The sequence below is a fragment of the Pipistrellus hanaki genome, assembly GCF_964339955.1.
Source record: "Pipistrellus hanaki genome assembly, contig: scaffold_23, whole genome shotgun sequence".
NCBI classification, from domain to species: Eukaryota; Metazoa; Chordata; class Mammalia; order Chiroptera; family Vespertilionidae; genus Pipistrellus; species Pipistrellus hanaki.
Genome location: NW_028182304.1, coordinates 6743654 through 6760000, shown reverse-complemented (window position 1 = coordinate 6760000; position 16347 = coordinate 6743654). Strand labels below are relative to the sequence as shown.

Genomic DNA, 16347 nt, shown 5'->3' with positions numbered 1-16347 from the left:
GCTGTACACGCAACGAGCTCCAGCGATAGGGGCCGCCGAGAGAGAGGGGAGAGGGAGCGAGCCCGCGCTGCCTGGGGCTCGTCCTCTTTACTCACCCGGGGCCTCACATTCAGTTATAGCTAAAAGAGAGCCCCGCGATGCTGCATCGGAAAGACTGGCAACGACGCGACAGGAAAAAATACTAGCGACGTAGGAAATAACAGGCGGCAGCGGAAAAACACCTCTCGTGGGTCAGCCAGCGGCGGCCATCGCTGACTCGGCCCCGTCGCGATCGTCCGCGCGGCACAGCGTTTCGAAACCCGGGCCCCTCACGCGAGGGGGACGGGCGTGCCTCACCTTGTCCCGGTCAGACTACCCCCGCTCCGGAGCCCCTCTTCCGCGGCACCACCGACAGCGGCGGCCCGTTGGGAGTCCCGCGGGGAACGGGAAACGACACCGCCTGCTAGGCCTCGGGCACCTGAAGGACCGAGGGCCAAGGCGGGAGAGTGCGCGCACGCCCGACGGCAGAGGCGCGTGCGGCGCGACGGCGGCCGGCCCCTCCCCGCCGCCGGGAAGGCCAGCGCGGAGTGTCCGCTGCCTCACAAAGACCAACGGGGGCGTGACCACCGCCTAGGTCGGCAGGGTTCCGCACCCCTTCCCCTTCCACACACCGCCATCGGGCAGGAGGGTAAGAGCGAGGGGCCCGCGGGCAGAGCGAGAAGCGCGGTTCCATTCGCCAAGGAATGTCCGTCCCTGTCCGTCCCTCGTCAGGCGCGGCTGAGGCCCGGCCCGGGAGAGCGCGACGTCACCACATCGATCAGGCGCGGGGCCAACGAGCACCGAGGAGAAGGGAAAATGAGGCGCAGACAGCCGCTCGGAACGGGCCTGGCCGCTTTTAGCCTCGCCACGCAAGCCCTTCTTTTCCTCTTTCCTCTTTCTCAGGCACCCAGGGACATCGTGTCCACACTAATCTCGTGGCACAAAATGCCAACTTCAGGCAGAGCATGGATGTGCCCGGAGGCATGGGCGTCTGTCTACATATCACGCCGGCCTCAGGGAAGGGAATCACGGCCACCGGAGGCCCCACGGGACCCCATCGCCACCAAAGAAGGGCCGGGGGGGGGGGGGGGTGTAAGAGAAAGAAACGGGGCTATCTGGTCGACCCCCGAAGCCCGTAGTCAAGAGCGTGCTTCGGAGCAGGCGGCAGCAAGAGGTTGTCCTCCCCCCCTGGAGACACGCCCAAGGGGCCGAGACTCAGGGACCTTCCGGAACTGGCAGGAGGGACCCCTGGGCGGGGCGCGGGCTGGAGAAACCTGACTGCAGTGGAGTGGCAAGAGGAGGACTTGAGGTGTTTTGGGGGGAGCAGTCGTATTTTCCCTTGAAGGCAGAAGTCCTGGGCCGTTAGAGGACGAAGAAGTTACTTCATAGAAAGCCGTGTGCAGTTTCCCTTTAGGGAACGGCCTCGGCTGCAGAAGCTGACGCGGCTGCGCGGCTCCTGGTGCGCTGGTGACCTGTCCAGCTGGCCGCCCTCCTCCTTCTGCGAGACTCGCAGTGCTGGGCGAAGAAACCTGGTAAATGTATTGATTTTTAATAGTAGTCGGTGCCCTGAGAAAGCCGCAGCCTTTCTGTGTCTGCCCGAAGACAAGCATGTGGGGGCGGGAAACTCTGGTGGTGCCTCCGTAGGTTGTGGGTTTCAGCAAGTAGACATCAAGATTCTCTTCGAGTGACTTCTGCTAGAGGTAGAAAGTTCTCAATTCACTCCAAGTGCAAAGGACTTCAGTCATTTCTCTGGTGGAGCCACAGAGTAAAGCAGCTGCCAGTACTCGGCACTTCCTGCCGGAGTCACTTACAGAACATTGCAGGGATAACAGTCACTGTTCCAGAGAGCTGGAAATATGCTTTGAACATCTCTCTCTGTGTCTGTGTATATATACACAAAATTACCTTCGAGTGACTTTCTGAGTAAACTGAAGGTCTGTGACATATATTTGATTTCAGATAGGAAGGGGGAGTGAGAGAAAGGTAGAAACATCCATGATAAAAGAAAAGCACGGATCGGCTACCTCCTGCATGCCCCCTACTGGGGCTCGAGTCTGCAAATCCACCCTGTGTCCTTGACTGGAATCAAACCTGGTACTCTTAGGTCTGCAAGCCGAACCTCTATCCAATGAAACAAATTGCCTAGGGCTGAACACATCTTTTATAGAAAGTGCCTTGAGGTGGTACAAGCAGGGCCAGCGCCATCAGCGCGTGGGAGCAGGGCTGCTGACAGACAGAAGACAGGGGCCATGGTGGAGGGGCTGTGTGGGGGTTTCGGAGGATGGGCAAAGACCCATCCCTGTGCCTACCACAGCCTCATGATCCACAGTTCCTTTCAAGGTGCACAAATTCATGCACTGGGTCCTTAGTGTGTGTGTGTGTGTATATATATATATATATATATATATATATATATATATATATATATATATATAAAAGGCTAAGTTGACTCATGCATGTGCGATATGTATACAGCTCTCACTGGCACCAATCGCACACGTGTTTCCATCTGTCATTGTCAATCATGAATTTGGTTCATATGTCTATTATAGAGAGAGAGCTAATAGCAATACTAAAATATTTTTTCTACTTTACTTTCAATGTGCATGAATTTGTACACAAGGCCATTAGTGAGTAATAAGCATGGAAATTTTTGTCCTAAGGGGAAAAGAAAAGAATTCTCTAAAATTCTTAACCAACTATTCAATGATTATAAAGGGAATCCTAGGTCAGAGGTTGGCAAGCTATTTCTGTAACAACCAGAGACTCAATGGCTTATGGTTTCTGCAGAAACTCCAAGCCTCTCATTATTGAAGATCAGTCATTGACTCTATGTAAATAAGTACATGTGGCTCTATTAGAATAGATCTTTTCTTGTGAACAATAAAGTTTGATTTTCATGTAATAGACCTATATTAGTCAATAAGGCTCCCCTTGAATCTCAGAGAATTAGTCATAGGACCCAGCCTGCTGGGACCTTAGACTCATGGGGACATCTCTGTTTCACTAGATGGAGCAACAATGTAGTGGGCTTCCTATACCCACATCTAGGAACACATGACTCTTCAGCCAACACTGTACATCAGGGCCAGTCAGAATCACTAGATTCTTCTTGGATTTGCTGTATTTTAGGCTCATCATATCCACCCAGAGTTCAATGACTGATTAGACAAGGCCCAGTGCCCCTGCCACTAGGGGATCCAATGTCTCCCGTCACATTGAGAGGGTGCAGTTCCCAAGGTCTGGTTTTCATTGAAGAGTCTTCAGGCAGCTCTTCATATGTGCTATTTTCAGTCATCACTACAATTCCCCATGCATTGGTAAAAGGTATGCCATGTGGGCACTCCCAGAGTGCAATAGGGCTCACATCACCAATCGACTCCAACATTAACACCTCCCTAAATTTTGAACTGCTTCTTCGTAAATTAAAATGAGGGAGAATGGGCACTTACATGTCACAGAGAGTAGCACACCACCTCAGAGGTTAAACTCTCCCCTCACCTTTAGTGTCCTACTGGGATTTGAGTTTAGTCGAGGTAGTAATTGTCACAGAAGAGCTCACTGTCTTTGCTAATCTTGTTTGTTTCCTCTTGCACATTTTACTGTTCCCTGATAAATCCTGAGTTATTCTACTTTCCTCCTATGTGGGTTATAGCAACCATGATCCATTCCAATTTCTCTCACATCTGGTTTGAAACCTGTGACAAAATTGATCTCTTCATGCTGTATCAGGTGTCTTGGATACAAATCATGTACACTGTTTTGGAGCACTCAGAAATATTTCAGAATGTCTGTGTTAACACCACAAACGTGGAAAGAGAACTCAAAATCCCCATTGTGCAATGGGCCTCTAGTATCCTATATAATAAAAGGCTAATATGTAAATAGAATGGCAGAACAAGCAAACAATTGGTTGCTATGTCCACTGTTCCAGAGCACTCAGAAATATTTCAGAATACTCAGAAGAGTTTAACCTCTGAGGTGGTGTGCTACTCTCTGTGACATGTAAGTGCCCATTCTCCCTCATTTTAATTTACGAAGAAGCAGTTCAAAAGTTTAGGGAGGTGTTAATGTTGTGGTGTTATCACCACAGACATGGAAAATAACAGCCCCCACTCCTCCATTTAGTGATGCTATAGCCCAATATTTACTAAGTGTCTTGAGCAAAATCTGGATTAGAACTTGTTTTTTTTTTTTTAACACTGAATAAATGATTTATCTTTTTGTAGGCACAATTCCTGACTAACTCTCTGATGACTAAGACCCTACAGCGCACCTACTACAATGCAGTCTGAACAGAAGCTCACCCTGATATTAGTGAGGAAAAGGAAAGTGCAGAGAAACTTACTCATATTATTCCAAAAGAAAATAACATTGCTCACCAATATCATACACATCTATCAGTAGATCAGGCAGTGACTGCTTCAATGTCACAGGCTACAGGGAGCTTTCTATGAATAACAGTTCTAGATAGACAAAGGGATTCCTTGTTTGACAGGAGGGCACAAGGCATCACCTCATATAACTGCTTTGATCAGTCCAGGTTTGATCAGGTATGGCCCACACTAATAGATGTAGTCTTCCCATGCAGGTCCCTTAATGATTCTGTGAGTGACATCACACCCAGGTCATAAAGGACAGCTCAGGTTGCATGGTAACCTAGTGGACCGTATTTAAGATTTGTTCTTCTTACTCAGAAAATCCTGTGGGACAAATCTCCATCCATCCCCAGGGTGATGACCCTCACCTGAATGTTTGTCCCTCTGATGCCCTGATGGACAGCCAGAGGCTGGTGCCATTGCCGCCCACAGGTCCATGGGAGCCAGGAAACCCATGCAGCTTGGCCCCTCATTACCTCTTTCCCTGCTCTGACCAACCCAGGGAACCTTGATCAGATTTGCCAGCTTTCTACGATGAACTTTTTCCATTTTTTTCACTCTGGCTTGAGATTATTGACACAAACATATACTCATACCCTGAAGCTATTTGTACTGAATCTGAGTCTAGGCTATAAGTCATGTAGACAATGCATGTGTTTTGGACAACTCAGAAATTGGTCAGATGGTCTATGTCATCACCACAGACATTCACACCGGAAGTCAGGAGAGCCATTGGATTGGCTCAGCCATTTTCATTGCACCTAATGGTGATGTCGCCCTGTATTTAGAAACTGCATTGTTGGGTGGACTCTGGAGTTAGAAAGTAGTTCTGTAACTCTTAGTGATTTACTTTTCTTTTCATAGACACTGTTCCTCATTAACTGTCCGATGGCTAACACCCTGCAGTGCTTGCTGCTGACGAGTCTGAACAGAGGCTTCATGTTATCCTTACTGAACCAAAGGTAAGTAAATAAGGATATCCTCATGTTAGACAGGGAAAAGGTATCTTCTTTATTAAACAAAAGTGTCTTTGAAAAATTGTTACAGAAAACAGAAGAAAAATAAAGCCATATCAGAGAGATGGAGTTACATTTCTTACGCGCAGGTCCAGAGGAAAATGTATCTCAAATTCTGGGCCCCAACATGCAAGAATTTTCACTATTTATATGATTTTACCTTCTTTGTCTCACAAATATGGAGTGTTTCAGGCCCCCTTTTGCAAGTTTTTAAAGAGCCCGGATGTACTGGGGCTTTGACACCTCAACCAGAGGCCTGGCCTGGCACCAGCACTGATAACCTTGTCTGGGGAAGATTTAATTTACAGGAGCCAAATAGCAGGGTTAAAATTTCAAACAGCAGCCGAAACCGGTTTGGCTCAGTGGTGGAGCGTCAGTCTGCGGACTGAAGGGTCCCAGGTTCGATTCCGGTCAAGGGCATGTACCTGGGTTGCAGGCACATCCCCAGTAGGGGGTGTGCAGGAGGCAGCTGGTCGGTGCTTCTCTCTCATAGACGCTTTTATCTATCTCTCTCCCTTCCTCTCTGTAGAAAGTCAATAAAATATATTTAAAAAAAAAATTTCAAACAGCAGTTTTCATACAAGATGGATGCTTCAAAATCAGTTATGTATTCTTGGGATATAGCCTTGTGTTAAGGAAAAAAACATTGAAACCTGTAAAGAATTTTTTAATGAGTTTATTTGAGCCAAAACTGTCGACAATTGCCATGAAGCAAAACCTCAATGGATTGAGATAATGCTCCAAAGAATGGCGGGTTACATTTCTCTATTTATACACCGAAATCAAAGGAGGGACATAGGTGAGTTACATGAAATTCATTGGTGATGGAGTAAGGAGGCGGGAGAAAGCAAAGCAATGGAAAACTCCTGGGATTGGATAAAAAGTAAAATGATGGATGTATACTCAGGTGAGTGCAGGAACAATTAACATGATAAAGAAGGAATTTGAGGCATCTGTTCTGGAGCCCACCACATTTGGTTGTTCCCCAGGGGCTCCGGAAAAAGGGAAGTTACAAGTTACCCAGACATCTCACAGATATGTTATCTTAGAGGCAAAAAGGCAAATGGGCTCAGCAGAAAGATCAAAGTTGATCTTTGTCTGGGAAAATATCTTGGACATGACTACCTACTATAACCTGTTAGATATTTAATTTTCAAACCATCTTTTGTGGTTATCTTAGGTCTCTGGGTTTGCAAGACTGCCTTGCAGGCCTTCACTGAGCTTGTCAGGTCAGCATGTGGATTTTTTCTTTCACACGTGTGTACATGACAGTGGTACGGTAGTTGTCAACACAGATCTGACAAACTGAGAACCCTACAGTATGAAGAATTTACTCATTTATTCAATGACAATCATGTCCACATCTTTTGAACATTATCATAACAATCCAATTCCTGAATTTCCTGGTGAATTTCTTGTGCCTTCATTTCTTTCAGAATCAGTGGACCGAAACTCTCATGTGTGGCCTAGGGGGCAGGCGGGGGAGGGCTTATTTTCGGGGTCCGCCTCGTTGGTCACTCGGAAGGGAACCTGTAAGTATGTCTTCTCTGGGAGGAAGTCTTATTGTCAGGCAAACACAGTACTTACTGGTCGCTGGGCCCAGAGGGCGACCTTTCTGTGGCATTCTCCGGGAAAGCCCATCTCTCTGGCGTCCAGTCTGGACCAGGGGAAGGTGGGGCTTCTGCAGCCACTGGGGAGCCCCGTCCTCATTCACAGGGCCCCACGGCCTTATCCAATCAACCACTTCCGGGTGTTGCCTCTGGCCCCTATCCATTCTCGGCTTGGCCGCTTCTGGCTGATCATTGAGCCGAGGTGGCTGCCGCCTGGCCTCAGCAGGCCTCACCGTCAGGAGGACTTCTCCCCACCCCCGCGCCCCTCCCCACCTCCCATATCCCTGGTGACCAGCCATTCTCCTGCTTAGGTCACAGGGGCCTGGCTTTCACCTGGCCCTGCCCCCCACCCCCACCCCCGTTGCCATGACAGCCATCAGTTCACCTGGCCCCGCCCCCTCAATGACTTCACCGCCTTCAGCACTAGGCCAGGCTCCGCCCCTTGTTCCAAAAAACCCCGCCCTCTCATTTCTTGGACCAATGAGCGAGTGGCACTGACCTCACAGTTGCCCTCCTCCTCACGAGGCCCGCGAGGGGGTTGGGGGGGGGAGGGGTGTAGGAGGAGGCCTTCTGCTCACAGGTTGCCTGCCACCCGGGGCCCAGGTCCACAAGCACACAAGCACGGGGAGGCCAGCCCCCCCCCCCCCCCTTGCGGACAGCCAAGGGCCTCCATGAGTCTCGGAGGCCCCCACCGCCCCCACCACGGGGCATCTCGCAACTGAATATCCTGCCACCCCTAAGGCCCTGTCTGTGGGCTTTGACATCCGGGAGAGAGCTGCGTCAAGTCCGCCTGAATCACTTTCCACTCTGGGGGCACTGACCCGCCCAAACTGAGCTACTCTGTTTCCCAGATAATAAGATATTGTCTTATATTAATTTTTGCTCCAAAAGATGCGCTCGGGAGACATGCATCGCCAGAACTTCCGACCGCCTACGCCTCCGTACGGCGGCGCGGGGGCGGGAGGCTGGAGCGGCGGAACGGCTACCGCCCCCCCCCATCCCCTCCCCCAGAGGGCGGCGGCAGTGGCGGCGGGGCCGCAGCCGCCCTCCCCTCAGGACCGGTCCGGGAGCCTGCACCGCCCGCTGTCCTATGGGTCCCAGGGCAGGCCCTAGGGGTGCAGCCCCTCCCAGGGGCTCAGCGAGCAGCAGCGGCAGCTTCCCCAGGGGCCGGTTCGGGTCTCCGTCCCCCAGGCGGCTACCCCGGCGCCCAGGCCAGGTCCCCCGCGGTGTCCCAGCAGCAATTCGGCCACTCCCTGGGGCTGCAGGCCCACCCCCAGGGTTCTCCGAGGACATCTACACCTTTTGGATCAGGGCGTGGTAGAGAAAAAAGAACGTCTAATGAGTTGGACACTTATTTCAAACCTTCAATGTTTGAAGACCCTTGGGCTGGCCTAGAACCAGTATCTGTAGTGGATATAAGCCAACAATACAGCAATCCTCAAACATTCACAGGCAAAAAAGAAAGATATTTTTGTTAACATTTCTGAAATTCAACTGGAAGCTTCATGTGTCAGGAACATGTTGCACAAAACTCACTTGTGCACTTAAATTGAACCCTGACATGGTGACTTTGACTGAATACTTACTTAGTTGAGTCTTCTTGGAATTTTTCATCATGTCCAATATTGCGGGCATTAGAAAAGAAATATGGTAGGATAATTTGCAATATTTAGCTCTCTGAAAGTGCCTACCACATTTTAGAAGATTTGCAGTTTCCTACAACTTAACATTCTTGGTTATATAATGGACATTTGTCTTTTAATGTTTTTCCAGTGTTTAAAATAATACATTTTGTCTTTCTACCAAAAAAAAAAAAAAAAAAAAAAGATGCGCTCGGTCTTATGTTCAGGGGTTGTGGTATTTTTACATGAAGAAGTAGATGGTACACATTTATTGTTAAATGAAAATTAAGGAAATTTATTACGTGTGTACATTACGGTGGTATGGTAGTTGTCAACACAAATCTGACAAACTGAGTACCCTACAGTATGAAGAATTTACTCATTTATTCAATGACAATCATGTCCACATCTTTTGAGCATTATCATAACAATCCAATTGTTATGACCTCACCGTTGCCCTGCTGCTCACAAGGCCCTGGAGGGATTGGGGGGGAGGGGGGAAGGGGGAGGCCTTCTGCTCACAGGTTGCCTGCCACCCGGGGCCCAGGTCCACAAGCACACAAGCACGGGGAGGCCAGCCCCCCATTGCGGACAGCCAAGGGCCTCCATGAGCCTCGGAGGCCCCCACCGCACCCACCACGGGGCATCTCGCAACTGAATATCCTGCCACCCCCAAGGCCCTGTGTATGGGCTTTGACATCCGGGATAGAGCTGCGTCAAGTCCCCCAAAATCCCTTTGCACTCTGGGGGTACTGACTGACCCGGCCCTACCGAGGTACGCTGTTTCCCAGAAAATAAGATATCGTCTTATATTAATTTATTACGTGTTCATTACGGTGGTACGGTAGTTGTCAACTCAAACCAATGAGCAGAGGGATAATGCGCCTCTCCTGGGCTTCATTGACTAAACCCAGCCCTCCTTAGTGCATGGCCCTTTGGGTAATGTAGCAATCTAGCCTTGCATGTGGCTCTAGGATCCCAATCACCCACTGACCATTGGGAATATTGTTGTGGTGAGTGCAAGTGGCAACAGACAACTTTAGGTTTTAGGAAATCATCACAGGTTTCTAGGGAGTGTTGTCTACAAAACTTAACTCCTGTTTGGAAACATTATTTCAAATTCCGTGACTCTTAGAATGCTGCCTCAGGTGAAAAGTATTATTTCAACTATTTCTTAAGACTTCAAATCTAAATGGATAAATATATGCAAAGGTATTTTAATTGACTTTTACAGAGAGAAGAATGATAGAAGCACAGAGTGGCTTCCTTCTTCATGGCCCCCTAATGGGCTACAGGCCATAACCACAGCAGGTGCCCTCAAATAATAACTGAACCAAAAATTTTTCTGTGCATCGAACTACGCTCAACAAGCTGAGACATTTCAGCTTGGCTCTTTTTTGTTTTGTTTTGTTTTGTTTTACCATCAAAACATTACATTATTAAGAGGAAAAGCAGGCTATGAGGGAATATATTTAATCCTATCCAACTGGTTTAAAACGAAAATGTGAAAGGATATATAGGCCAACACATTGACATTTTCTATATTGTCTGGATGTCTGTCATCAGTACACATTGTGATGTTAAGGAGCTAAGAGTTACTGAATGTTTACTGCATGGGCCAAGCTTTGATTCAATGCTTCACGTGAATTATTATTTCATTTAATTCTTTTTGCAATTTGAGATGGTTTCACCATCTATTTGATGGGGAGGAAATTCAGGCTCAGAGTCTTAATATATATTGATCCTTTGTAGAGTTAATAAAGGCACGGCTGGAAGACAAACTCATGTGTCTCTAACCACCTTGCTCTGCCTTCTGATTTTAGGCTCTGCTCACTTCTAGAGGGTGGAATCGGAAATGCATTTCCATTAGGACAGGCTGGATGTTTTGTGGGTAATGAGCACCTCCAAAGCTTTAGTGGCTTAATGTAAAGAAGGTATCTTTCTTGTTCATAGCACATGAACACCCTGGTTCTGCTGGAATCAGGATAAAGGAGCAGTCAACATGTAGGTTCCTGCTGGGTGTTATCAGAGATAGACAGAGAGTGGCTGGTCTCACTGGATCCAAACTCTTCTGTTAAAGGTTACAGGCTTGACTCCCACATTTTATTGGTCAAAGCATATCTCTGGCTGCAGCCAACATCAGGGTCTGTAGCAGAGCCTGACCTACTTGATGAGCCACAGGAAGGGAACACATGGTGCCAGCCTCTTTTAAGGCTGCCTAGGGGCAAAGGAGAGGAGTGGGGACTGGTAGGAAATGACAGTGGAAGTCAGACAGGACAATTTGCTTTCTCTTTGTCCACCCAGACTTTGTTCCCCAGCTGCCCAATACTTAATATTCATAGTTTTGAACTTCAAAGAGAAGGCGTTTGGTCAGATATCTTTTGCAAAAAACTCAGAATCCACTTCTGAGGTAAATCCCTGCTGCCAGGGTTCCCCCATTGTGGTGGGCGTGAAGACCACATGTTAATATTATTGACTAGGAAGGTTACTGGACCGCAAGCATTCCAGTGTGCATGTTCTTTTATATTAACAGCAGTCACTACACTGCCTCCAAGATTCTTTGTCATTTGCATTGCCCAGGTGAGTGCTCCATCACGTGGAGCTGATTGGAAAAACGCTGACATTAACATCCATGGTGATCCTGTGGTTTCCCTTCATTCTGTGCAGGTACCTGTGCTAAGTGTGGTCCCTTCATATTTTACCCATTCCCACTTCAGAGAGCACTGAGCCCATTCTGCCTCCTGGCCCCCTTGTTACCAGGTGATCATGCACACTCAGTAGATGACCAGAGATTGGAGATCCGGGAGTGATGCTCAGAGCAGCTTAGGCACCTTCATCTATAAGGTGTAGGCCAGGATTTCCCATGGGCAAAGGGATGACCTGCTCTCCAGAGATTAGTAGTCCCAAAGGAACCCCAGCCTGTATCCTGGGTATGCAATTCCTCATTTCCAAGGGGGATTCAGGGGCCTAGGTTTTACCCCCTCAGCTCTCTCCATATGGACACACCCACTTATAAAATTTCCAGGAAACCAGGATCCCCCAGACCTCCTCAAAGGCCTAGAGTCTTCCCAAAACAGCACCTCAACACTCTATAAGTCCTTTCTGTCATCAGACTCTTCCCCAGGTCCCCACCTTCTGCCATCATAAGGTTCAATGAATTGACCCTTCACTTCATCCATCCTTGGGGCCTGAGATTGGACCCCCAAGGGGAAACCAGAGCCTGGAAGACCAGGGACAGAAGTTGCTCAGTCTGGAGTTCAGGAAGAACATATTGTCCTCTCCATCACCGCTCAGGATGTTTCCTATGAAGCTGACTGTTGCCACGGTGTGCAGCCACACAAACTCATAGGGAAACATACAGATAACAGAAGCAGGGAAAACACTCAGGTACAGAGCACTCACAGCCTATGGTGGGCACTCACGTGCAGAGCTTATGGCAAGGCTCATGGGGACCCACAGTGTAGACACTAGTAACACCTTGTCGGGAACATACACACAACACACAGATAAGAAAATACAGGGTCACTCAGCATGTACCACAGGGCATATCCACACACAATGGACACATACAAGCACACACCTGACCAGACTCGTATGGACACAGAACACAGAAACAAAGAGGACACAAACAGACGCAGATACAATTAGGAACACTCAAAGGGGAAGCCAATTCACACATACAACCAACACACAACATGCAAAATAAACAATTCCCCAAATGTTGAGTCATATTAATTCACTGTCTTGAAAGAATTAGAAAGGATTAAGGTGCTTTCCTGGCCATGTGGCTCAGTTACTTGGAGTTTTGTTTTATACACCCATTCAAATAAAAGTTGGTTCCTAGTAAAGACACATACCTAGGTTGCAGATCCATTTCTGGTTGGGTCATTGATGAGAGGTAACTGATTAATATTTTCTCTCACATCAATATTGCTTTTCTTCTCTCTATTGATCCCTTCCTCTCTCTCCAATCAATAAATCTATAATCTGGTGAGAATTCAAAAAGGAAAAAAAAATATTTAAGGTTTTGAGTTTTCAAGAATATACTGTTAACTCTAAATCCATCTCTTTAGAACAGTTATCTGAATACTCTGAACTCAGAAGTCTGTCTTCTTTCCCATGAGGGACTAAGAGAATCAATATAACGGATCTTAGAATCCTTTCTAATTTTGTTTTAAACAAATAGGATAGGCTTATGTATAATCTTTCATAACCTGTTTTTATCTTTATCATATGATATTTTTTATATTAAAAACAAGAAATTGGCCTCCTGGGATGGTTCAGTTGGAAGAGTATGGTCCCATTCTCAGAATGGTTTCCAGTTGGATTCTCAGTGAGGACACAGGAAGGGGGGGCATGGGAGCTCAGTCCTCAGTGTGAGTGCTTGTGGAAGACAGCTGATGAGAATTTGTCTCTCACTCTCTACCTTCCTCTCTATTTAAAAACAATTAAATAATGTTTATATAAATCTATTAGTATTTGTGGTCTTCAGGAGTAATTGAAATAATACATTTCACCTCAAGGAGCATTCTGAGCTTCACAGATTCTGAAATAATATCTCCCAACAAAAAGTCAATTTTAGACAACACTACCCAGACACCTGTCAACACCCACTGAAGCCTAATGTCATTTTCCAGTGACACTCCTGCTCCCAAACACCAACATTCACCATAGTCAGTGAGTGACTGTGAGAGAAGTTAGCTTGACACATAATCAGACAGGTCAGGGGTCCAGTGCAAAACAAAGGCAGGTGTAACATGGGCAGGGGCAGACATGGCAGTTTGAACAAGCCTAATGATAGACACCAACCATGCAGAAATAATAAAATGTTTCTGAACTCAAAGCAAAAGGCATGGAGAACTAGGGAGTGTCTTCAACAATTAGGTGAACTGAGGCATAGAAACAGGAAAATTTCAGGTTCCTTGATGGGAAGTAATAAGAGAGGGAATCAATCAGGTGATGACAAGAATAAATGGAGACAAAGCTTATAGCAAATATCTACCCCTAGTCCACAAGTCTTCATGACCAACCCATTCTTGGGCCCCCTCCCTGCATGGGGAGTCTGAATCTGCTTGCAATAAATTTGACACATTTTTGCTGAGATATTCTGGTCAGTGATTTCATTCTTTGGCTTCACAAGACAAGAACACGGAAAAATCCTCACTTCACCATTCCTGTTACAAATTTGGATGCAAATTCCACCTGGAAGGATTCAAACAGTATATTAAATAAAAGGCAATGCACCTAATTATGACTGGGTTTAGCCAATAAAAGCCAGGCGAGAGGCATACTATCCAGGTACACGTGGTTAGAGCTGGACTTCCTGTGTTTTTACCTGGTGGTCAAGTTGACCTCTTTGGTCTTTTTCTAGAGATAGGCTTCAGAGCACCAGGCCTCCATTAAGTTCAGACATCTGAGGCTTGTTGAGTACAAACAGGCCAGGATTGGGGCCTCTGTGCCTCCCAGACTCCTCTCCGCTTACAGAGTTGGGCTCACTTGATTTAACCCTCCAGTCTTGGATGCCAGTGCCTCTCAGGTCCTGCAGCTCAGGCCGCAGCATCAGGGACAGTGAGTTGCTCCTGGGTAACACAGGGCATGATGGGGAAAGAGGGTAACAGGCTGCAATACCACCATGTGAAGATTTGGTGGTGTGACAGAGCTAGAAGGATTTTGGAAACTCAGGCCTTGTTTTGTGTCTAAAGGCAAAACAAAGAAGACGAGGCAAAGTTTCAAATAAGGAATTTTACTTTCATTCTCGGGAAACAGGGCCATGGATGGTCCTGAACAAAAGAGGGACATTATCTGAGGTAGGGTTGTAACTTTCCTAAGCAGCTCAGAAGAAGAATAGACTAGAAGAGAGAGGACAGCAGTTAGGGACAGGAACAAGTCCTATATAAGATAAAGTTATTGGCAAGAATGTGCACTGAGAATTGAGCCCTGAAGTAGTGCAGTCATCTTCAGGATCCTGGCAGTGGTTGCCAGGCTCTCAACACACATTTCTATTTCCACAAATTTCTGCAAATGGAACAACTCTTGGGGGTACTGATCTGTGGAGCTGGCTTTAGGGCCTCATTCTTTTATGATCCTGATACTGCCTTACAACTGTTCTAGTCCTTGGATCTGGAACACCAATCCCAGAATCCTAAGTCCAGGTCTAGGGTCCTGTGAGTGGTCCCTGTTTTTGGCAATTAGTGAAATGATATGTTGGAGGTCCTCCCAGGCACAGTTTCCAGAATGTGCAAAGGCTTGAGGTGAAGACTGAGCTGGGTCAGGGAGAGAGAGAGAGAGAGAGATAGAGAGAGAGAGAGAGAGAGAGAGAGAGAGAGAGAGAGATCAATGATAAGATAGAATTATTGATCAGCTGCCTCCTGCACACCCTGCTCTGTGGAACGACCCTACAAACTGGGCATGTGCCCTGACGAGGATTCCAATCTTTGCTTCCAATCTTCACTTTCAGGTTGATGCTCAACCACTGAACCACACTGGCTGGGCTGATGGCAATAGTCTTCACTGCTTGTCAATATTTGCTGCTATTGAGGCTGGGCTGGTCCTCCCAAGAAATGAGGAGAGGGATGGCCATGCCTATATAGGGTCACCATTTTAATTTTGTAATAGCAAAGGGATATCTAGGATTTATATGGGACCACATTGCAAGGCTTTCCTTAGATATATGTATAACTGGAAATGCACTTTTTTTAATGTGCACTATTTGGTGTAGTTGAACATGATGTAAAGCTGAAAAAAATCACAGATGAAATAGGGTTCTCTGTTACCCACATCCTTGATGGGAAAAAAGTAGGCTTGTTGATGTGAGTATGCCAAACAGACAGATAATTCTCTTTTTCGAGTAACTAGTATATATATATATATATATATATATATATATATATATATATATATATATATATATAACAATCATCTCCTTCCTGCATGACCAATTATTGGGTATTCAGGAAGGCATGTGCCCTGACCTGGAAGCAAACCAGTGGCTTTCAGTGAGCATGGTCTCACCCAACAAAATGAGGCACAAGAGGCCAGTTTATATCTGTGCTGTTAATTATAAATTATTGTATTATTTTCAGTAGCAACAATTCTATGTAAATCTACTTTTGCCACACCCTGACAGCACTTTGGTCAGCTTTCTGCTTCCCAGCCCTCCATTCAGGCATTGATTTACCTTCCTGTACAATAGAGTTGTTCATAATTTTATTGGCACAATAAGGTGAATTCTCTTTAACAAACACTGGCTTCCTTCATGCTACACAAATATTTTGAGATTTGACACTATTATTTATGCAAATAGTTAATTTTTTATTTCTAGGAAATATTGAATTCTTTGGATAATCACTTTAACTATTGAGTTGTCTATGGTTTCAGTTATTTCTATGTTTGGGGTTTTATATATTCAACATCTGGGCCCTAATCAGTTTGGGCCTGTGCAAAGAGCATTAGCTTGTGTAGGAGGCGGCTAATCACTGTTTCTTTCTCATCAATGTTTCTAACTCTACTCCTCTACCTTCCTCTCTGTAAAATAATGAATAAAATATATTCAAAACAATTTTTAAAAATTAAACAGCTGGGGAGGTTGTATTCTGTTCTTTCTACAGGTGTTTGTCTTAGGTATCATTCTGTTCCAGGTGACTGTGAGTGTGTCACATTTTAACATGTGGGGAACTGTGATCTAAAGTGGTTCAATCACTTG

General features: G+C 46.5%; 1 long non-coding RNA gene and 1 pseudogene across 2 annotated transcripts in view; one reads left to right on the top strand and one right to left on the bottom strand.

Annotated features, from left to right (window-relative positions):
• LOC311615886 overlaps positions 1 to 16347 on the bottom strand; it is an 865760-nt gene that overhangs the window by 429728 nt on the left and 419685 nt on the right. The gene's annotated exons all lie outside the window — the stretch shown is intronic.
• LOC311615881 (M-phase-specific PLK1-interacting protein-like) lies at positions 7930 to 8734 on the top strand (annotated as a pseudogene). The gene has a single exon. The product of its transcript is annotated as an M-phase-specific PLK1-interacting protein-like (transcript).